Source organism: Anolis sagrei, chromosome 6 (genome assembly GCF_037176765.1).
Source record: "Anolis sagrei isolate rAnoSag1 chromosome 6, rAnoSag1.mat, whole genome shotgun sequence".
NCBI classification, from domain to species: Eukaryota; Metazoa; Chordata; class Lepidosauria; order Squamata; family Dactyloidae; genus Anolis; species Anolis sagrei.
The window spans coordinates 76,733,195-76,754,363 of record NC_090026.1 but is presented as its reverse complement, the minus strand read 5'-3'; the positions used below and the strand labels follow the sequence as shown (position 1 = coordinate 76,754,363).

General features: G+C 40.8%; 1 long non-coding RNA gene across 1 annotated transcript in view; it reads right to left on the bottom strand.

The window, feature by feature from the left end:
* Window positions 1-1,089: 1,089 nt before the first annotated feature.
* The window catches only part of LOC137097273 (uncharacterized), a 145,140-nt gene continuing 125,060 nt past the window's right edge, over window positions 1,090-21,169 (bottom strand). The window contains exon 3 of the long non-coding RNA XR_010910104.1: window positions 1,090-1,452. This is a non-coding gene — a long non-coding RNA (uncharacterized lncRNA). The remainder of the gene's footprint in view (window positions 1,453-21,169) is intronic.

Sequence of the window (21,169 nt, the reverse complement as noted above, 5' to 3'; positions counted from 1 at the left end):
CTGAATCTTAGCCCAAGGGAGATTCAATCAAGAAAGTCATGGCTTTCTGTTTACAGAAAAAGGAATTGTTCTACACACACACACACACACACATAGAGTGATGCTTGCCTCACTACCTCTGAGGATGCTTGCCATAGATGCAGGCGAAATGTCAGGAGAAAATGCCTCTAGAACATGGCCATATAGCCCGGAAAACCTACAACCACCCAAACTAGTCAAATGTGGGCTAGGCAAAACTACAGTTAGGTGGATCTGTAATTGGTTAGGCAAACATACCCAAAGGGTGCTCATCAATGCTTCCTCTTCACCCTGGAAAGAAGTGACAAGTGGAGTGCCGTAGGGTTCCGTCCTGGGCCCGGTCCTGTTCAACATCTTTATTAATGACTTAGATGAAGGGTTAGAAGGCATAATCATCAAGTTTGTAGGTGACACCAAATTTGGAGGGCAACTGAGGTCAGGTTTGGGGGGGCAAAATTACAGATTTTAATATGACCCATGGATAAGTCAAAGGTTATTCCACAAGGAGGAGAAGCACCAATGCCATCTTAGGAGGCCAGCTGCCATGGTAGCCATCACAATTTCCACAAGTATGTCTTCAAAAAGGCCTGAAGTTGTACCACAGTAGAAATATTAGAATGGGCTGGTTCTCCCAGAATTGACTAAGCTCTTACCTTTTGCCACTCTACTCAGAAAAAGGAATTGTTCTACACACACACACACACACACATAGAGTGAGAGAGAGAGTTAAGGTACCGTACTCACATTGTTCTGTTGATAAATTACCCAGACATTTTGGGTTGATTTTTTTTTTGCCTAACATTTCTAGTATGAGTAGATTGTATAGGTTATACATGACTATAATCTAGTGGCCTCTGGTGGCACAGCTGCTGAGCTGCTGAACTTGCTGACTGAAAAGTTGGCAGTTTGAATCCGGGGAGCTGGGTGAGCTCCTGCTGTTAGCCACAGCTTCTGCCAACCTAGCAGTTAATAAACATGCAAATCTGAGTAAATCAATAGGTACCGCTTCTGCGGGAAGGTAACAGTGCTCTATGCAGTCATGCCGGCCACATGAAATAGTAGGCATCTATGGACAACACCGGCTCTTCGACTTAGAAATGGAGATGAGCACCACCCCCAGGGTAGGACACAAGTAGATAATGTCAGGGGAAACCTTTACCTTTACTTTATACATGAGTATATAGGATAGTTCAGAGACAGAGTACAGAACAAGCAGAAGGCTTTGCTTTCATCCTTTAAAAAAAACAAATTTGCAAAAGACCATCATTGGAAGTCACCAGTTGTAAGTCACCGCTGGTTTCTCTTCATATATATCCAGTACTGCTAGCAGTCTATTTGAAAGAGCTTCTCATGTATACCTCCATGATGCAAGTTTCTGCTATCCCTCCCGGCAGTAGCCTCTAGCACTCTGTGGTCTGGAAGCAGAAGAGCAATCTGTCGAGAGAAATACAATGAACACCCTGGCTCAATTTGGACAAAAAACTCCCATGTCCCTTGCCCAGAAAAGTTGTATTTAAGGATGAAAGTTTTCAGAATTCTCTGGACTCAGGGATTGTGGGAGTTTTAATTCAAAACGTAACATTAGCTCTGCCTTATGTCTTTCATTACCATGATTAATGTAGCAACTTTCATCAGATTCTACAGACAATTATCTGAAAGAGAGACATGAGCTTGTTAAAGGTCATATCAAGAGACCTTTTTCCCAAGCATTACTGACCATGAACGTAGTCACTTGAACAAAGCAGATGTTTTCAACAGTATAAGATATTATACTTTTCCTAGCTATATTTTAAACAGTTCTTGGCAGTTGCATTAGGAGATACTTATTTTACAGTCTGAGAGGTTCATGCCAGCCATTTACCTGCTAAAGCAATAGAGGGGTATCAAACTCAGTTTCATCAAGGGCCACATCAGTCTTATGGTTGCTTTCAATCTATGGACACAGAATCCGAGGATACAGAAGGCCAAGTATAGAATCATAGAATCATAGAGTTGGAAGAGACCTCATGGACTATCCAGTCCAACCCTCTGCCAAGAAGCAGAAATATTACATTCAAAGCACCCCTGACAGATGGCCATCCAGCCTCTGTTTAAAAGCTTCCAAAGAAGGAGCCTCCACCACACTCCAGGGCAGAGAGTTCCACTGCTGAACAGCTCTCACAGTCAGGAAGTTCTTCCTCATGTTCAGGTGGAATCTCCTTTCTTGTAGTTTGAAGCCATTATTTCGCATCCTAGTCTCCAGGGCAGCAGAAAACAAGCTTGCTCCCTCCTCCCCGTGACTTCCCCTCACATACTTATACATGGCTATCATGTCTCCTCTCATCCTTCTCTTCTTCAGACTAAACATGCCCAGCTCTTTAAGCCACTCCTCATAGGGCTTGTTCTCCAAACTCTTGATCATTTTAGTTGCCCAGAAAATTACAAACGCTAGTCAAGTTCAAGTGCCAGCTAATTCTCACTTCTTGGAGATATACTTGGAGTACAGATATGCAATACACCATTTCAAAGGGGGGAAACCCATAATGTTAGTTTGTGGAAAGGGAAATCATGTTTAAAAACTGAGGGGAGTACTTAGAACATCTCTAGATAAGCAATTGTGTGTCGCTCTTTTCCTTTTTTAAATTCAATTTAACCACAGGTCTCTGCATATATAATGTGAAAACCAGGGAACAATAACAGGGAAACTCCTCCTGAAAAATATAGCAAAACCAGAGAAGGACTAGTGACCCTGGCAGCTTTCCTGTACATCCAGTTAAATATGTGTCTGAAAAATAGTTTTCATTTAGATTCAGGAAGGGAGTTGCTAGCTGCACACATTCCAGGGGAAGAAGGAAAGGTGTGGCAGCTAAAGAAATCATAGCATCGCTTTCAATCTACCCAAATGCCATTCAGTTCTGTACCTCTTACTGAGGCTTTTGCTTCTCTTACAGTTTAATAGCTGTGGTGGAAATTTAGACATCAAGTTCTATGTCAACATACAAGTGGGTTTTATTGCAGGGCGGGTGGGTGAGAGCTAGACACAGACAGAAGCAGTCAGAAAACCGGAGGAGGGGGCAAACATCTGCTTTAGGTGTCGATGGAAAGGATTTTGGTGCCCATCCTGCATATGATTAGAGTGTTTAAACTGTTTTGAGTTAAATGTGGTTTAAACAGCCTAACTATGTGTAGGACTGCTGCCTTTGTAAATAAGCTAGAAGTCTGTGTGTTTTGGCGCACCAACGCTTTCGTGTAGGCAGGGTTTGGGTTTCAGCAGCCCATTAATGTCAAGCTGTAAATCAAAGAGTCTGCTTTATGATTTCAAAGAAAAATACTATCATAAAATACAAAAGATGGGCCCGAATCTTTTTAAAAAATGATTCTAGATAATAACTGAAGGTTGCCTTGTGGGAGATTTAAAAATATCATCCTATGAGACAAGTTAATACAACAATAATAATTATTGCATTTGACAGCTATATTTAAAGTGCATTTATCGAATTCAAAATATCCTAGCAAAAATGTTCTAAGACAGTGTTTCTCAAGCTTCCTAATGCTGGGATCCTTCAGTACAGTCCCTCATGTTGTGGTGTTGCTGCCTCATAACTATAATTTTGCTACTGTTATGAATTGTAATGTAAATATCTGATATGAGGATGTATTTTCATTCACTGGACCAAATTTGGCACAAATACCTGATATTTATTTATCGTGTCAGGGGCAACCAGACGATTGTATTACATTTCTAACAGAACAAAACCAACAAACAGACACAAAACAAAGTTTGCAAGCTTGGTAGTTGATTAAATGTCCTTTGACCAGTATTTGGCCACTTGGAGTGCCTCTGGTGTTGCCGCAAGAAGGTCCTCCATTGTGCATGTGGCAGGGCTCAGGTTGCATTGCGGTAGGTGGTCAGTGGTTTGCTCTTCTCCACACTTGCATGTTGTGGATTCCACTTTGTAGCTTCATTTCTTAAGGTTGGCTCTGCATCTCGTGGTGCCAGAGTGCAGTCTGTTCAGCGCCTTCCAAGTCGCCCAGTCCTCTGTGTGCCCAGGGGGGAGTCTCTCATTTGGTATCAGCCATTAATTGAGGTTCTGGGTTTGAGCCTGCCACTTTTGGACTCTGGCTTGCTGAGGTGTTCCAGCGAGTGTCTCTGTAGATCTTAGAAAACTATTTCTTGATTTAAGTCATTGACTGGCTGGCTGATACCCAAACAAGGGATGTGCTGGGGATGTCACTGCCTTTGTCCTTTCACTATTGGCTGCTACTTCCTGGCGGATGTCAGGTGGTGCAATGCCGGCTAAACAGTGTAATTTCTCCAGTGGTGTAGGGCGCAGACACCCCGTGATAATGCAGCATGTCTCATTAAGAGCCACAAATACCTGAAGTCCACCAATGATGGAATTGAACCAAACTTGGCACACAGAACTCCCATGACCAAGAGAAAATATTGGAATGGTTTGGTGGGCATTGACCTTGAGTTTTGGAGTTGCATTTCTTCTATAGCCAGACAACATTGTGGACTCAAACAATGATAGATCTGGACCAAACTTAATATGAATATTCAATATGCCCAAGTATGAACACTGGTGGAGTTTGGGGAAAATAGACCTTGACATTTGGGAATTGTACATGCTGGGATTTATAGTTCATCTACAATCAAAGAGCATTCTGAACCCCACCAATGATAAAATTGAGCCAAACTTCCCACACAGAACCCCCTGTGGTGAGCCTCCCTCTAGTCTCGCATGCTCTCCCTTGCTCGCGCATGCGCCCCATGCTCCCATACACCAAGCATGCCTGGTGTCCCCAGATGGGACAAATGTATCATGAAGTTTCAGTATTTGTTGCTGTACTTCTCAGACTTTTAAAAAAATATCCAACAACTTTCATGCTATCCCAGACTTTTTTTCTGGAAATATCTGGCACCACTGCAACATTTTATTCCCATGCTCAGGTGAGTTTCTTTTTATTTTTGAGGCATTTTGGAACACTACATTCTCATTTCATTCAATTTTTTTTCTAAGAGTTATAATACTATACTGCTTCAGTGCACTTTTGCACTATAACTTTATGACTCTCAAATCAAAATTTTAAAAGGAGAGCATTTGGCCTTCACACCAAAGGACAACCTCAACAAAGCATGCTCCGGTTTGGAAAAGCAAAGATCCAAAAAATTGTTATTAAGATGTCCCAAAAGAATGAAACAAGGGGATGCAGAAGTGACAACCATTGGGAAAACCTAACACAATGCAGGGAGCTGTGTTGTGGTAACTTTTAAAAAACTAATCTAGAAGAGCTCTGAAAGAGCAGCTGGATTTTACTTGAACACTAGTGATAGGAAAACAATTTAATTGAAAAGGTGACAGACTGGTTTATGGCATATGCATTTTTGGCCCTTAGTATGCTACGATTGCTCTGTATTTTGCAATATATGCAACCTGAGATCACTGCCTCCTACTGCTAGATTAAAGAGTTAATTCTGTAGATAATCCATGCTTTTTAAATCTTCCATTGCAACCCCGAGAGCTAGGAAAAGAGAAGTAGATATCTCAATGCCCAAGAAATTATGTAGAACCAGGAAGAAGAAAGAAATGATGTCATATGACGAAATGATAACTGAACCAGCAGACATATTCAAGTTGTAAAAACAATTGTTTTGACTGCAGAGGCTTGTCTAGGGCTTGGTGCCGTGGTTCATTCAGAGGCCAGGAAACAGGCACTGTTAGCCTACTGTTAAACAGAAACAGATGGGACATTTTGGACTGCAAATTGAATATGTGAGGAAGTTTGGAAGGGAGTGTTTTGTTTTTTCCTCTTTCCTTGTGACTCCGTTCCTACAGCGTAGTGTGTAATGAATGATTAACCTCTCAGGAAGAGCTTCAGAGAGAGGCTGAAGGCGAGGCTCGAGCAGTACAATGTCACAACAGGGCTTAAGGGATATCTTCTTAATCATTTATGTGGAAACCAAAAGAAGCAGATCCATGCCTCACTCAGAGACCTTTCACACTACACACACGGTAATCCACTTTTACTGCCTTGGCTGTACTCTGGAGTCTGGGAGTTCATAGTTTAGTGAAGCACTAGAACTCTCCGGTAATGTCCCTTAAACCCCAAAATCCCAAGATTTCATAGGCAGGAACTTTTTGTCCAAAATCCCAGGACCTCCGGGCATGCTAGAGTTGATGGGCGAGTTGATGGGCTTATGGCCTGTGCCAAGCACCAGTCTTTGTGAGACAGAGGATCAGACTGATTGCCAGTCCCTGTTTATTGCAAAGGTGTGAGTCAGGGGAATGTGTAGTGTCCTTGCATACTTAGTGGGTGAATGGGCAAGACTTGGGAAAAAGGATTTGGCTGAGATTTGGAAAAATGCCAGAGTTGCTGCCTCAATAGAGACTCCATTTAAGGGAGAAGGTTCAACAACAGAACCATGGTAACTACATACTATGGTAGTTAAGATAACTGCCATTGTGTCTTACTCTCAACCATTTTGCAATAATGAGAGATTTATGACATAAACCATAGTTTGCAAAGCAAATATGGACCAAGTGATGCAAGGCTCCCATTAGTGACTATGAGCCAAACTTGGCATGAATATTCAATATGCCCAGATGTGAACACTGGTGGAGTTTCTGGAAAACAGACCTTGACATTTAGGAGTTGTAGTTGCTGGGATTGATACTTCACTTACAATCAAAAAGCATTCTGAACTCCACTAACAATTGAAACAATCTTAGCACACAGAACTCCCATGATCAAGAGGTTTGGGTGGGCATTGACCTTGAATTTTGGAGTTGTAGTTCACCTACATTCAGAGAGCACTGTGGACTCAAACAATGATGGATTTGGACCAAACTTGATAGAAATACTCAGTATGCCCAAATGTGAACATTGACAGTGTTTGGGGAAAATACACATTGACATTTGGGAGTTGTAATTGCTGGGATTTATAGTTACCTACAATCAAAGAGCAATCTAAACCCAGCCCACAATGGATCTGTACCAAACTTAGCACACTATCCATTGTGGGCTGGGTTTAGAGTTCTCTTTGATTGTAGGTAACTACAATGGCCAACATTGAATACTGGTGGGGTTGGGGGTGATGTTTTTGAATTCTGGGAATTGTAGTTCACCAACACCAAAAAGGAAGAGAAGGACAGGCAGAGAGATCTTCAGCTTTCTCTGCCAAAGGAATTCCTAAGACCATCAGAAATATGCGTTTTCTGATGGTCTTTGTTGACCCCTCTGAAACTCCTCGCGACCCCCCCCCCCCCCCGGGATCCAGGTAGAGAAACACTGATCTAGAGGGTCACCATCCCCATCTCTGATCTGTTTCAATATAAGTATAATATTTTAATTGTGTATAATGTGATCCATTGTTTCATCACATCACCATTATATAATAAAATATAAGCCCCCTTCCAACTCTATGATTCTATTATTGTACTCTTACTTTGTCCTTTCAAAATCTTCATTCTAGGAAGTTTATAAATATCCCTGGAATCCTGTTGATTACTGCCAGTTAAAGTGGACACATTCATTGAATTGTTGAATGGTAAATCAATATTTGAGTAAGTTCCATTGATTCAATGGGTCTACTTTAGGTTGGACTAACAACAGAATTCAGGCCATTGCAATAAAGCAAATAAATAAATTCTAACCGGAATTAAGATGTATAGCTTTATTATATCCTATTACTTAAAGCCACCCTGGAGTGGTGTTCAAATGGCCTTGGAGTTGCTGAGTTGCTAAATATGGAAAACATCATATGCTTACATTTTCCGATCCTATTAGTAAGGGTCAAAATACATTGCATGCAAAGTGTCAAAATATTCTGTCATCTTTCACTGACTATTAGAAAATGCATGGTAGGCATTTTGCCTGGCACTCCTGATTAAAACTACAACAATCACCACTGAATAACCAAAAGAACAATGTGCCTTGGTAGTACTGGAGGAAGCAAAGTAGTGGATATACTATACCACTTCATTCACTGCTCTGCTGGCTCAGATCAAACAGGGAAGAACAAAGAAGCAGAGGTCTCTCTCCTTTTGTCAACACTGGAGTGGTTTTCCTTTATATTTCCGCTCCTTCACAGTAAAACAGAATATTTCCGTGTCAACTTGGGCTCTCTGCTAGTTATCACTGGGAACAAAACAAGCAATTGATTTCTGGCCATGTAGGGAAATGCCCATTATTTAGGAGGAACCTCTGTAACAGAAATTCTCCTCCCTACTTTCCACCTGACCCATTAGTGTTTTTCTGTACCAATGGAGACGAAAGCCAGCAGAGAAATATCCCAGCTTCATCCCAAATTGCCCTGGTCACAAGTAACAAGAGATAAGACTACTTCCCAAGAACCCTTTGTTGTGCGATTTTAAGTTGTTTCCAACCTACAGTGACCCAAAAATTGATTTCTGGCCATGTAGGGAAATGGTAAGAATTGGTTCAGGAGAGGTTGCCATGACCTTCCTTTGAGGCTGAGAGAGTGTGGCTTGCCTAAGTTCATCTAGTTGGTTTTACAGCTGAGAGAGGGATTCAAACTGGACTCCAGAGTCATAGCCCAATGCTCAAACTACTATTTTATTTATTTATTTAAAACATTTATATTCTGCCCTTCTCACCCCTCAAGTGACTCAGGGCAGAGCACAACACTGGGACTATGGCGCAGCTGGCTGGGAGTCAGTTGCATTAAGATCACTACTGACCAAAGGTCATGAGTTCGAAGCCAGCCCGGGTCGGAGTGAGCTTTCAACCATTGTGTAGCTTGTTGTCAACCTTTTCAGCCCAAAAGACAGTTGCATCTGTCAAGTAGGAAAATTAGGTACTGCTTATGCAGGGAGTCTAATTTAACTAATACGATGCCATAAATTTATTTATTTATTTATTTATTTATTTATTTATTTATTTAGAAGTTTTCTATACCGGCCTTCTCACCTCAACAAGGGACTCAGGTCGGTTTACAGCATATAAGAAAGTACAATAATATATAGGTACAACAAAGTGCAAAGTCATTACATATTACATATTAAAATAGTACACTGAAATACAATAAAAACATTATCATCACAATAACCTAAACCACGTCGTCAATCCAGTCATAGTCATAGTCATACTCATAGTCACAGTTCATCACAGTTCAGCACAAGGAAGGAGTTTATAGGTTCAATCCTCAAATGCCACATTCCAGAGCCAGGTCTTTAGTAGTTTCCTGAACGTCAGGAGGGAGGGGGCAGATCTGATCTCTAGTGGGAGGGAGTTCCAAAGCCGGGGAGCCACCACCAAGAAGGCCCTGTCCCTCATCCCCACCAATAAAAATCTCCAGCAACCATGCAAAAAGAATGAGGAAGTACTCCATCATTGTCACTAATGGACGGTGAAGCGACAGCTCCCCTGGTGGCCAGAATACCCTCATGAAAGGTGGAATGTTAAATAGCCTCTGTGTGTCTGTTTATATATGTTGTGTGTCTATGGCACTGAATACTTGCCATATATATGTACATTGTAATCTGCCCTGAGTCTCCTGTGGGGTGAGAAGGGTGGAATATAAATACTTTAAATAAATAAATAAACATATATATTGCACACATTCAATGCCAGGACTTAAAACCATGCAAACATTAAAATCACTTATATCCACTTTAAAATCAGTTGCTTAAAAACCATCTCAGGAGACCATTCTATTATTGCCTCATTGCACTGCCCCAAAGACTTGGTCCCACAGCCAGGTCTTCACCACCCTTATGAAGGACAAGGAGGAGGGGCCTGATCTAATATTGCCAGTAAGGGAGTTCCATAACCAGGGGGCAATCACTGAGAAGGCCCTCTCTCTCGTCCCCACCAAACGTGCCTGTGACAGTAGTGGAACCGAGAGCAGGGCCTCCGCAGAAGATCTTAGTCTTCGCAGTGATTCATAAAGGGAGATGTGTACTACACTATGCTGGATCACATTAACATTGCACAATTATAGCACTATGCTCCCAGTTTAACTACCATGGAATCCAGGATTTGTAGTTTAGAGTGAATAATACGGAAATTTCATCCACAAACTCCAGGCTCTCACCAGACAACAATTCCCATGTTTCCATAGTTCATGCCATTGTAGTTGAGGTAGAATCATAATGGCATAGTTATAAATTGTTGTTGTTGTTGTTGTTGTTGTTATTGTTGTTAATACCCTGATTTATCTCCCCAAATGGGACTTAATGTGGCCCAAAGGTAACACAAAGAGGTATAGTTGCAAAGTGTTAGTAGGATACTTTGTTCTAATTACCCTCTTCCATTGCTAGATATGTTATTTTAGTATTTATTGTGAAGTGCAGAACTGTATTTTATGGGACTCCTCTGTTCACTGCATTAAAAAAAAATTGAAAACCTTGGTTTTTAATCCTCCAAAGATGATTATTCCAGAGCAAAATAGACAAGGTTAAAGACTATCTATAAAACAAAATCAGCTGTGCCAGGAAATGAATTACATAATATATCAGCCATCAACTCGGCTGTTCAAAAACTGCAAATATGTTCTTCCCCTTTTAGTCTGGGTAAGCATTATATATATGTCTTCTCTGGCCATGAAGGTAAAAATGACCTTGGCTATTAGAAAGCGGGAATATATTGAGCTGGTTAGAATCAACACAGTTCCATTTCATTTAGTCTCCACTAAAATTGCGAGGAGTGAAAATGGAGATTGAATTTATTTTACTATATATTGCCTCATTTGAACCTTAGTAAGGCATTAGCCACTAAGGGAGCCCCTTCTCTCCACCTCTCCCATAATCTCTTCTAGATGGCATGTTAAGGAAATTGCCTTGACTTTATTGATTCGCGGCTATGAGGTACCTCGTAACAGTCGGTGTGCTAAAGTGGAAAAATTTATGCTGTACTACACTTGCAATGTTGCAGCTCTTTGACCCTGTGGCTGTATCTCCCTTCACAGGAAACTGACATGTTAAAATTACAAATTAGTATGTTTTATCTAGGCATCAGGCCATCTCCTTTTCTTGGCCTCATTTTTTAAAAAGTTATATCAACTCAATCTGAGCCGTTTCTGAGAGACAGAAAGCCACCCTGGGCTCAGTGGAAAGGGCTTCAGGCCATAGCTGACTCTGTGTGTGGTATTAACCTGATCTATTATACTGACAGTGATTTCTCTCCTGAAAATACATTTCTTTGATAACATGCTGAAATCAGCGGGTAGGGAGGGGGCATGTGGCATATTTTGGTTACAACTATATATAGTACAAGGGGTGGGTTGAGGCGTCGTTGTTATACATACAAATCCAGCTATTTGGGATAAAGATAAGACTAATGCCACATTTAAAATGTTATTTTTATTCTGTAGTCTATGGCCCCATCTACACTGCCATACAATCCAGTTTCTGAATCTAGATGATCTGCTTTGAGCTGGATTATATGGTACTGTAGACTTATATAATCACCTCTTCACTGATACTATTTTGGCATGCCCAAAGTGATACAAGGTTACTAGGTTCTTGTGGGTTTTTTCGGGCTATAGAGCCATGTTCTAGAGGCATTTCTCCTGACGTTTCGCCTGCATCTATGGCAAGCATCCTCAGAGGTGTGAGGTCCAACACGGAGAGGCGAGGGAAAGAAGGCGCCTCTGCTCGGCGTGTTGCGCTTTGTGTGGTCCACACAAAGCGCAACACGCCGAGCAGAGGCGCCTTCTTTCCCTCGTCTCTCCGTGTTGGACCTCACACCTCTGAGGATGCTTGCCATAGATGCAGGCGAAACGTCAGGAGAAATGCCTCTAGAACATGGCTCTATAGCCCAAAAAAACCCACAAGAACCTAGTGATTCCAGCCATGAAAGCCTTCGACAATACATTGATACAAGGTTCATTTTTGACCAATTTTGCCTGTGAGTGGGGAAATTTGGATGATTCTAGTGGTTAGAAGAAGGAAACCACCATATTCTGGGGTGGTTTTGACAGGATGGAGTTTTGGAGCACAGACTTAGTCCTCCATATATACATAAACTTAGTCCTTCATATAGATAGATGATAGATAGATAGATAGATAGATAGATAGATAGATAGATGTAATGTTCATTTGTGGGATTGACATAACTCAAAAAACCACTGGACAAATTGACACCAAATTTGGACACAATACACCTATCAGGCCACCAAGTGACCATCACTGGAAAACACAACGGAAGAGATTTAAAAAGCCAAAAAAGAAAAAAATACATTACAACACATGCGCATAACCACATATATACACAAATATGTACACATATATACACATACAAAACACATATACACGGATTGTGCCACAGCAATGTGTGGCAGGGGACAGCTAGTATGTGTGGGTGTGTGTGAATAGATACATAGATAGATAGATAGATAGATAGATACAGATACAGATACAGATACAGATACAGATACAGATACAGATACAGATACAGATACAGATACAGATACAGATACAGATACAGATAGATATACTAGCCATCCCCTGTCACGCGTTGCTGTGGCCCAGTCTGGTGATCTGGAAAATGAAGCAATTAGAAACTGTTGGTTTCTAATATATGTCATTTCTTCATCCTTGTGTAGGAAAACAGTATTTCTTGCTGTTTCTTTGTCAGTGTTGATGTGGAGATTGCCTGGTTTGCCCACTCTGGAACATGCAACATATAATTGTCCTTCTTTGGGGGTCCCTTTCAAATCTATGGTACTATATCTGTGTGAGTGAATCATTATCTATCTATCTATATCTACGGCTGGATGGCTCTTTGACAGGAAGGCTTTGATTACATTTTCTTGCTCCGGTGAAGGGAGTTGGACTGGATGGCCTTAAGTATTTTCTGTTGGTCATGGGGGTTCTATGTGGGAAGTTTGCCCCAATTCTGTCGTTGGTGGGGTTCAGAATGCAGGTGAACTATAAATCCCAGCAACTACAACTCCCAAATGTCAAGGTCTATTTCCCCCAAATTCCATCTGTGTGCATATTTGGGCATATGGAATATTCGTGCCAAGTTTGGTCCAGATCCATCATTGTTTGAGTCCAAAGTGCTCTCTGGATGTTGGTGAACTACAACTCCCAAACTCAAGATAAATGCCCACAAAACCCTTCTAGTGTTTTCTGTTGATCATGGGAGTTCTGTGGCTCAAGATTGGTTCAATTCCATCATTGGTGGAGTTCAGAATGCTCTTTGATTGTGGGTGTACTATAAATCCCAGCAACTACAACTCCCAAATTACAAAATCATTTTTTTAAGTGAAGGACATACACTGGGTTGTTAGGTGTGTCCAAATTTGGTGTCAATTTGTCCAGTGATTTTTGAGTTATGTTAATCCCACAAACGAACATAACATTTTTATTTATATAGATATATATAGTTCTCCATATATAGGGCCTGAAGACCCTCATATGTTCGGGGCACAAACTTAATCCTCCATGTGTGTGTGTGTGTGTGTGTGTGTGTGTGTATTCTTAGTCTTCCGTATATATACATATATATGGAGGACTAAGTTTGTGCCCCAAACATATGGGAGTCTTCAGGTAGTGGGGGCTTCTGGAACACTCTTTAGGATCCCAAATCTCAAATCTAGATCATCCAGTAGATTTTGCCCTTCCTGTCATAGCAAATTTTCATGTCAAAACTTCCTATTAAGAGAAAGAATGGTTTATCAGCCAGTTATATGTTATCTTGCCACCCATGTGTCAAATTGGCAATCTGTTTTGTTGTGGAGTTATATAAAAAGGACATTACCTATAAACGTGCATTCGTTTTGTCTTTGCCTTTCAAAGAAACAAATTTTAAAATAATTTGAAACCAATTTGCAAAAGTTCTTCATATACCGAAGCAGGGAAAAGGCTTATGATGCACAGAAATTGTCAATTGCCATTTTATATTCACATCAAAACTTGGAGAACATGCTTGATTGTTATTTTTAAGAGCTTGCTTCAGAATAGGAATTCTTGTGTTTATGAGGCAACAAAACCGCTTCTGCTACTTTCAAAATAATACGTTAACGGTGTACATACCTTTAAACCGAGTGGCAGGACCTGCAGACTGAGGGCCCTCTCACACTACACAATTTCAAGACTCTGATTCCTCTGCTAACTACCATAGTGTCATTCTATGGGATCATGGAATTGTCAGTTTAGGAAGGAATAAGCAAACCCCCTCTGAATATATTTTGCTAAGAAAAACCCATGATATGTTCACCTTAGGGCCACGATAAGTCGGAAAATATTTGAAAGTGCACAACAACAAGTTAAATAATAATAATAATAATCATCATCATCATCCCCCCATCGGGTGCCGCCTTGTCGTTGGTGGGGGGTTTAACTGCTTCTATGATGTTTAGAGCTGTGCTGGAGGTAGTGTAAACTACCAGCAGGTTCAACCGAGCCAGAGTGGTCTCAACTGTGAAGTAGAACTAAGTGCACCCAACCCATTTAAATATGGTGAAACAAACTTTAAAGAAGTCTATACTGGCTCGGTCATCGCCCAGGATAATAAGGACCACGGCGAGTGCTTCTCCTGGGCACCCGTCGACAAGTGGGCTACAGGAACCAGGACCCACTGCTGAGCAACAAGGGCATGGGCCTGTAGAGCAACTGGAAGCAAAACAACTACAGAAGCGGCAGAAATTTTCAATGCAAAGACTCTGCCACAAGTCAGTCAAGGTGGTCCCAGTGGTGATTGGCACACTGGGTAACTAAAGACCTTGGCTTGCACTTAAACACAATCGGCGCTGACAAAATTACCATCTGCCATCTGCAGAAGGCCACCTTACTGGGATCTCCACGCATTATTCGCTGTTACATCACACTGTCCTAGACACTTAGGAAGTGTCCGACGTGTGATCCAATACAACAGCCAGCGGAGTGTCTGCTGTGGACTCATCTTGTTGTGTTTCAAATAATAATAATAATACTTTATTTATATTATGTCCTAACTTCTTGAAGGGTCTCAGGGTGGTCAAATTCTCAGCAAAAGAATTTTAGGCCCCTTCCACACAGCTGTATAAAATCCACATTGAACTGGATTATATGGCAGTGTGGACTCAGATCACCCAGTTCAAAGCAGATATTGTGGATTGTCTGCCTTGATATTCTAGGTAATTTGGCTGTGTGGAAGGGCCCTTAGTTTGCTCTACAAATCCTAGCATTCTCAGGAGGTAGGCATGGGCATTAAACTGAAATCAGAGAATCATTATATCGGAAGGTACCACAAGAGTTATCTAGTCCCTGCCATCATAGTGCCATAAATGTGTCGTTGTGAAGGACCTAAGTGTAGCAGTAATATTCTAGCTTTGACCACTCTGGATGGGCATTAGATTCTTCTGGTGGGAAGTCACCTAAAGTGCTTTCAGTAGTTCTTTCCCATTCTAGCTATTTGCTCTGTAACGGAGACCTGGAACCACTTACAAGCCATACATAACTCTTTCGAAAAGTCATAGGGTTAGTGTTTTGAATCTTTCATTTTTTACATTTCTTAATATTGCATCATATGTACAAATCCTGCAAAATAGATACGACATACGAAGTACAAACAACTTTTTGCACATCCTACTACCTATATAGTCAAAATATAGGGTGCATTATTATCCATGGTTTCATGTATCCACAGGAGGTCTTGGAACATATCCCTGCAGATACAGGGATCGTACTCAATAGCAAGAGATACAAATCAAGTGTTTTTCTTCAAGATTGGACACTTCATTTCCACGCAAATATCACAGATGCATACTATGCACTTAAAACTAAAAATGCTCAGTAACAGGGAATGTTGAGATCACAACTTTCTGGCTGGCAAGTCAAAGTGAGTCCAGATACAATTTTCCTATTGCTTAAGTGTCTGTTATTTTTTTCAAAAAAAATCTTAATTAGCAAGATATAAAAAATGGCAAATATTGAGTTTGGTGTGGCTGGATTAGTTCTGCTGTTTCCATTTTTCAAAATGCGGATGACTTTGAGGAATAAACTGGCTTTGAGAATCAGGTCCAGTCTGAGCTGTATTTTCATGCAGCATTAGATCATGTTAATATTAGATATAATCCAGTGCAAATCCTCTTAGTGTCCCTGGCACTGTAATCGTTGCTATAATTGCTTAGTGCTAAAAACACGATTTGTAGCTTTTCCTCCACTCAGGCTGTCAGTCCCAATGAGGCCAAGATGAACTTTTGAAACTAGAGTGGTTGTCTAGAAGACTCTGCTTCATCTGAAGAATATGCCTTTCTCCAAATGGGGTAAGAGGAGTAACGATATGTTTTGAGCATTTCAGAAGTGGACTTAATGGGAGAAGAACCATGTACTGAAATGAGAGCATGTGTAATGTTTGCTCAGAACTAAATTCAGTTTGTTTAGGTGAGATAGGCAGAAGACTGAGCAAGTGTACTCATTCATATCAACACAGAAATTTCTCTTGAACTCGCTTATTCTTGGGTACATCTTTTTGATAAAGACCCTGTTGTTGTTGTTGTTGTTGTTGTTGTTGTTGTTGTTGTTGTTGTTGTGTGTACCTTCAGGTCGCCTGCTGAATTCTGCTGACTCCATTAATTTCATAGAGTTTTCTGACTTTTCCTTTCATCAAACATATCAAGCTTTGGAGTGCTTCCTTGTAGGTACTGGATATTTTCCTCATCATACAGAGCCAAGAAGGCTCCGCTCCCCTCTGTTTTTTGTTGGTGCTGTGCATAAACACTTGTACTACTGAACTGCTGAACCGAAGGTTAGCAATTCAAATCCGTGAGATGGGGAGAGCTCCCACTGTTAGCCCTAGCTCCTGCCAACCTAGCAGTTCAAAAATATGCAAATATGAGTAGATCAATAGGTACCGCTTTGGCAGGAAAAGGCAAAAAGACGCTCCAAGGAATCATGCTGGCCACATGACCAGGAGGTGTCTATGAACAACACAGGCTCCTCAGCTTGAAAATGGAGAAGAGCACCTTCCCCAGAGCCGTAGATAAGCAATAGCTCCAGTTGGAAATGAAAGGAGAAACCTTTGTCTTTGTCTGTGTATTTGTGTTTCATTGTATTTCATTGTAACAAGGCATTGAATGTTTGCCTGTATCTGCTGATATGCTGTAATATGCTCTGAATCCCCTCAGGGAAAAAGACAGAATATAAATAAATTGATGATGATGATGATGATGATGATGATTATTATTATTATTATTATTATTATTACTACTACTACTGAGAATCTTCCAAAATCCCAGAAGTGTGAACTCTCGTGTTACTTACTTTGGGAAATTCTCCTCGCAGAGAAGAATTCCCTTTGCGGAACTATCATTTACAAGGTATTTTCAACAGTACATTTTAGAAGTAGCGATGATGGGAAAGATAGTTTTAACACTCAGTGCCAGAGAAGTTGTGTGCCAAATAATCAACATAGGATTGCATACGTATCATAACAGAAAATAATAACAAAATGTTCTTTAATATTTATTACCATTTGGATTTGGAGTTCTTACACGGACATCTCAAAATTAAAACAGACTCAATTTCTATCAAATTACATTTTGAAATACAATAATAGGATAAGAATGCAAGAAGAAAGCCAAGTAATTTCTTGGAAAACAATTAAAGGACTTAAGAGTAAACAATAATAAATATAAGCCAACCAACGATAGAAAACCACCCATTTTCTTTGTTCTCAAATGCCTCTATTCCGCAATATTTGTTATTTCTAATTTTTTAAAAGGAAATTGTGAAGGCGTAATTATGCATTTCTATAAACAGGGATGGAAGCTTGTTGCTCTGAGGACCGCCTATCAGGATGCCCCTCTTCACCATACCAAGTGCCGAAACGGGATGGAGACTGTCACGGACCCCATCACATGTCATTTTGAGACAAAATAATGGGTACTTTTTGCAAATTTCACGATTTCTCTTTGTGATCACAGATCATCCCAAATTAACAATCGATTTGTAGTTATGTAACCGGGCGGGGGGGGAATGGGGGGAGCAACAATGGTTTTTTGTTAAACTTTTGCACATACAGTTAACTCTCAGGTAACCAGAACTCAAGCAACCAGCACTCTCAAGCAACCAGAAAAAAATACTTAAATAAAAACTAAAATAAAATTAATTTTTAGCAGAAATGTAAGTTTTATAAGTATGCATGTACATGTTTTCTAAGTTACTTGAAGTTAAAAAATCATGTTTATTAAGCTGAAAAGTTGATTGACTGTCATTTAACTAAAACTTCATGCTTCATTCACGAAGCTGTTTTTATAACACAGTAACGTCTAAACGAACGTCTAAACGTCAAAAAAACCAAGATTATGGCAACAAGAATGATTGACAACTGGAAAATAGAGGGAGAAACCGTGGAGGCCGTGGCAGACTTTGTATTTCTAGGTGCAAAGATTACTGCAGATGCAGACTGTGGCCAGGAAATCAGAAGACGCTTACTTCTTGGGAGGAGAGAAATGTCCAGTCTCGATAAAATAGTGAAGAGTAGAGACATCAGACTGGCAACAAAGATCCGCATAGTTAAAGCCATGGTATTCCCTGTAGTAACCTACGGATGTGAGAGCTGGACCTTAGGGAAGGCTGAGCGAAGGAAGATCGATGCTTTTGAGCTCTGGTGTTGGAGGAAAGTTCTGAGAGTGCCTTGGACTGCGAGAAGATCCAACCAGTCCATCCTCCAGGAAATAAAGCCCGACTGCTCACTGGAGGGAAAGATACTAGAGACAAAGTTGAAGTACTTTGGCCACATCATGAGGAGACAGGAAAACCTAGAGAAGACAATTATGCTGGGGAAAGTGGAAGGCAAAAGGAAGAGGGGCCGACCAAGGGCAAGATGGATGGATGGCATCCTTGAAGTGACTGGACTGACCTTGAGGGAGCTGGGGGTGGTAACGGCCGACAGGGAGCTCTGGCGTGGGCTGGTCCATGAGGTCACGAAGAGTCGGAGACGACTGAACGAATGAACAACAAAACTGTGTTACATTAATTTGTCTTTACTTGTCTTAATTTAATATCAAAATCAAGTCAATACAGATTTTATGGTATAATATGAAGCATAGTATTAGTTAGGCCTTTTTTCTTAATTGTTTTTGCTTTGTTTTTAATTGTATTCTGCCTTGGGCTTGGGCCCCATGTATGCCACTCCATCTCCCTTTGGGGAGATGGAGGCAGGTTAGAAAAATAAAGTTCTTCTTCTTTTTAAAATAGTAACTCTCAAGTAACCAGAAACTACATTTACCTGGCATCTACCAATCCCCATAGGTGTTGGTTAACTGAGGGTCTACTGAATATATTTTTTCCAATTGTATCCTGTGCGGTGATGTAGCAGGATTAGAATTCTGGAGGCCAGGGTTCAAATCCCCACTCGGCATGAAAATCCACTGAGGCCCCATCTACACTGCCATTATAATGCATATTAAACTGGATTATATGGTAATATAGATGGGGCCTGAGAGCCCCATGTATGTTAACTTGGACAAATCACATGCTCTCAGCCTCAGAAGAAGGCAAAAGCAAACCACCTTTGGACAAATCTTGCCAAGAAAACTTTGTGATAGGTTTGCCTTAGGGTCACCCTAAGTCAGAAATGATCTAAAGGAACACAATAACAACAAACTTGTTATTAATCACTTGTAAACCCACTTTGAGCCTGTGCAAGGAGATGTAAATAAAACAAATAATGGATCCTGTAGTAGCTTACAATCCATTCTGACATTATCGTTGTTTCAGAGCTTGGTTAAAACAAATATTAACAACCATAACTTTTGACTGCAATCAGAGCTAACATTGTCCTGGGAGAAGGATTCTATGAACTGCTGACCAAAAAAGTAACTTGTCCAAGGGTTAAAAAGTGTTCTTGTTTATTTGTTCTTACAAAACCTTTATCCTATAATGAGACGCAATAAGAGTTGTTTTGTGTTATGCTTTGTGGTTTTACATTGTCAGCATTCTATTTTGGAAAGGTTTACCATTAAATCTGACTCATTGGTGATTTAAATACACAGAATTGTGACAGCCTACTCTTTACCTCAGGCACCTATTCATTTCTAGGAGTGCTCCTAGATAAGGCCCTTATTCTGCAGTGACCTTGCATCATTCTGGAATTTTACAAGGGGATGGCTAGTTCCTTGCTTTCTATTTATACGCCCTGCCCATGTTTTTTCATTGTGCCACCTCACTTTTTTCTTTTCACAAATTGCATGTTAAAAGGGCAGAAGAACTTCATTTGGTCTTTTGATAGGTAGCATTAGGACCTGTCCTGGTGTTTGACATGCTGACCAAGGAATTCATCCCAGTTTTATTTGCCCAGTCACCAAAACATTTTGGCCAAATATTGAACACAAAGAGGTCTGCATGAATGTGACAACAAAGCCCCTTCCAAAGAATACTTCTCCACCCAATGAATGTTCCTTATATTTCAGTTTCAGAATGCAGGTTAACTACATTGCACTGGATTGTATGAGTCTATACTGCCATATATCCCAGCTCAACGAATTTAATCTGCATTCCGAAACTACATTATATGGCAGTGTAGATTCAGGCCCCATTTCCATTGCATGAAAATGCAGTGTAAGGTAAAGGTAAAGGTAGTCCCCTGACATTAAGTCCAGTCATGTCTGACTCTGGGGTGTGGTGCTCATCTCCATTTCTAAGCCGAAGAGCCAGCGTTGTCCGTAGACACCTCCAAGGTCATGTGGCCGGTATGACTGCATGGTACCTATTGATCTACTCACATTTGCATGTTTTCGAACTGCTAGGTTGGCAGAAGCTAGGGCTGACAGCGGAAGCTCACGCCGCTCCCCGGAATCGAACCTGCGACCTTTCGATCAACAAGCTCAGCAGCTCAGTGCTTTAACCCACTGCGCCACCGGGGGCTCCAAGGCGTCCAAACAACAGCTCATGATAATGGAGATTAATCTGGAATAAACCTGGAAATCCAGGTTTATTCCAGGTTAAAAAAACACCTGTAAAGATCTGGATTGTTCAGTAAGGTCTGGATCTTTGCAGGTGTGTGAGGTGTGGCTACTCCCTCACCAAAAAGGCAAGATTCTAGCCCATGTGCATTTTTGCTATATAGAAAGGCTCTCAGACGATGTCTCATTATCTACAAGCAAGAAACTTGGGAACTGAAGAAAATTTTCATTTTGAGAAGCTGAATTCCGATTTGAGGGGGCAATGACGTCACCAGTTTGTGACATCCTACCCAGAATCTGCCAGGTTCTGTC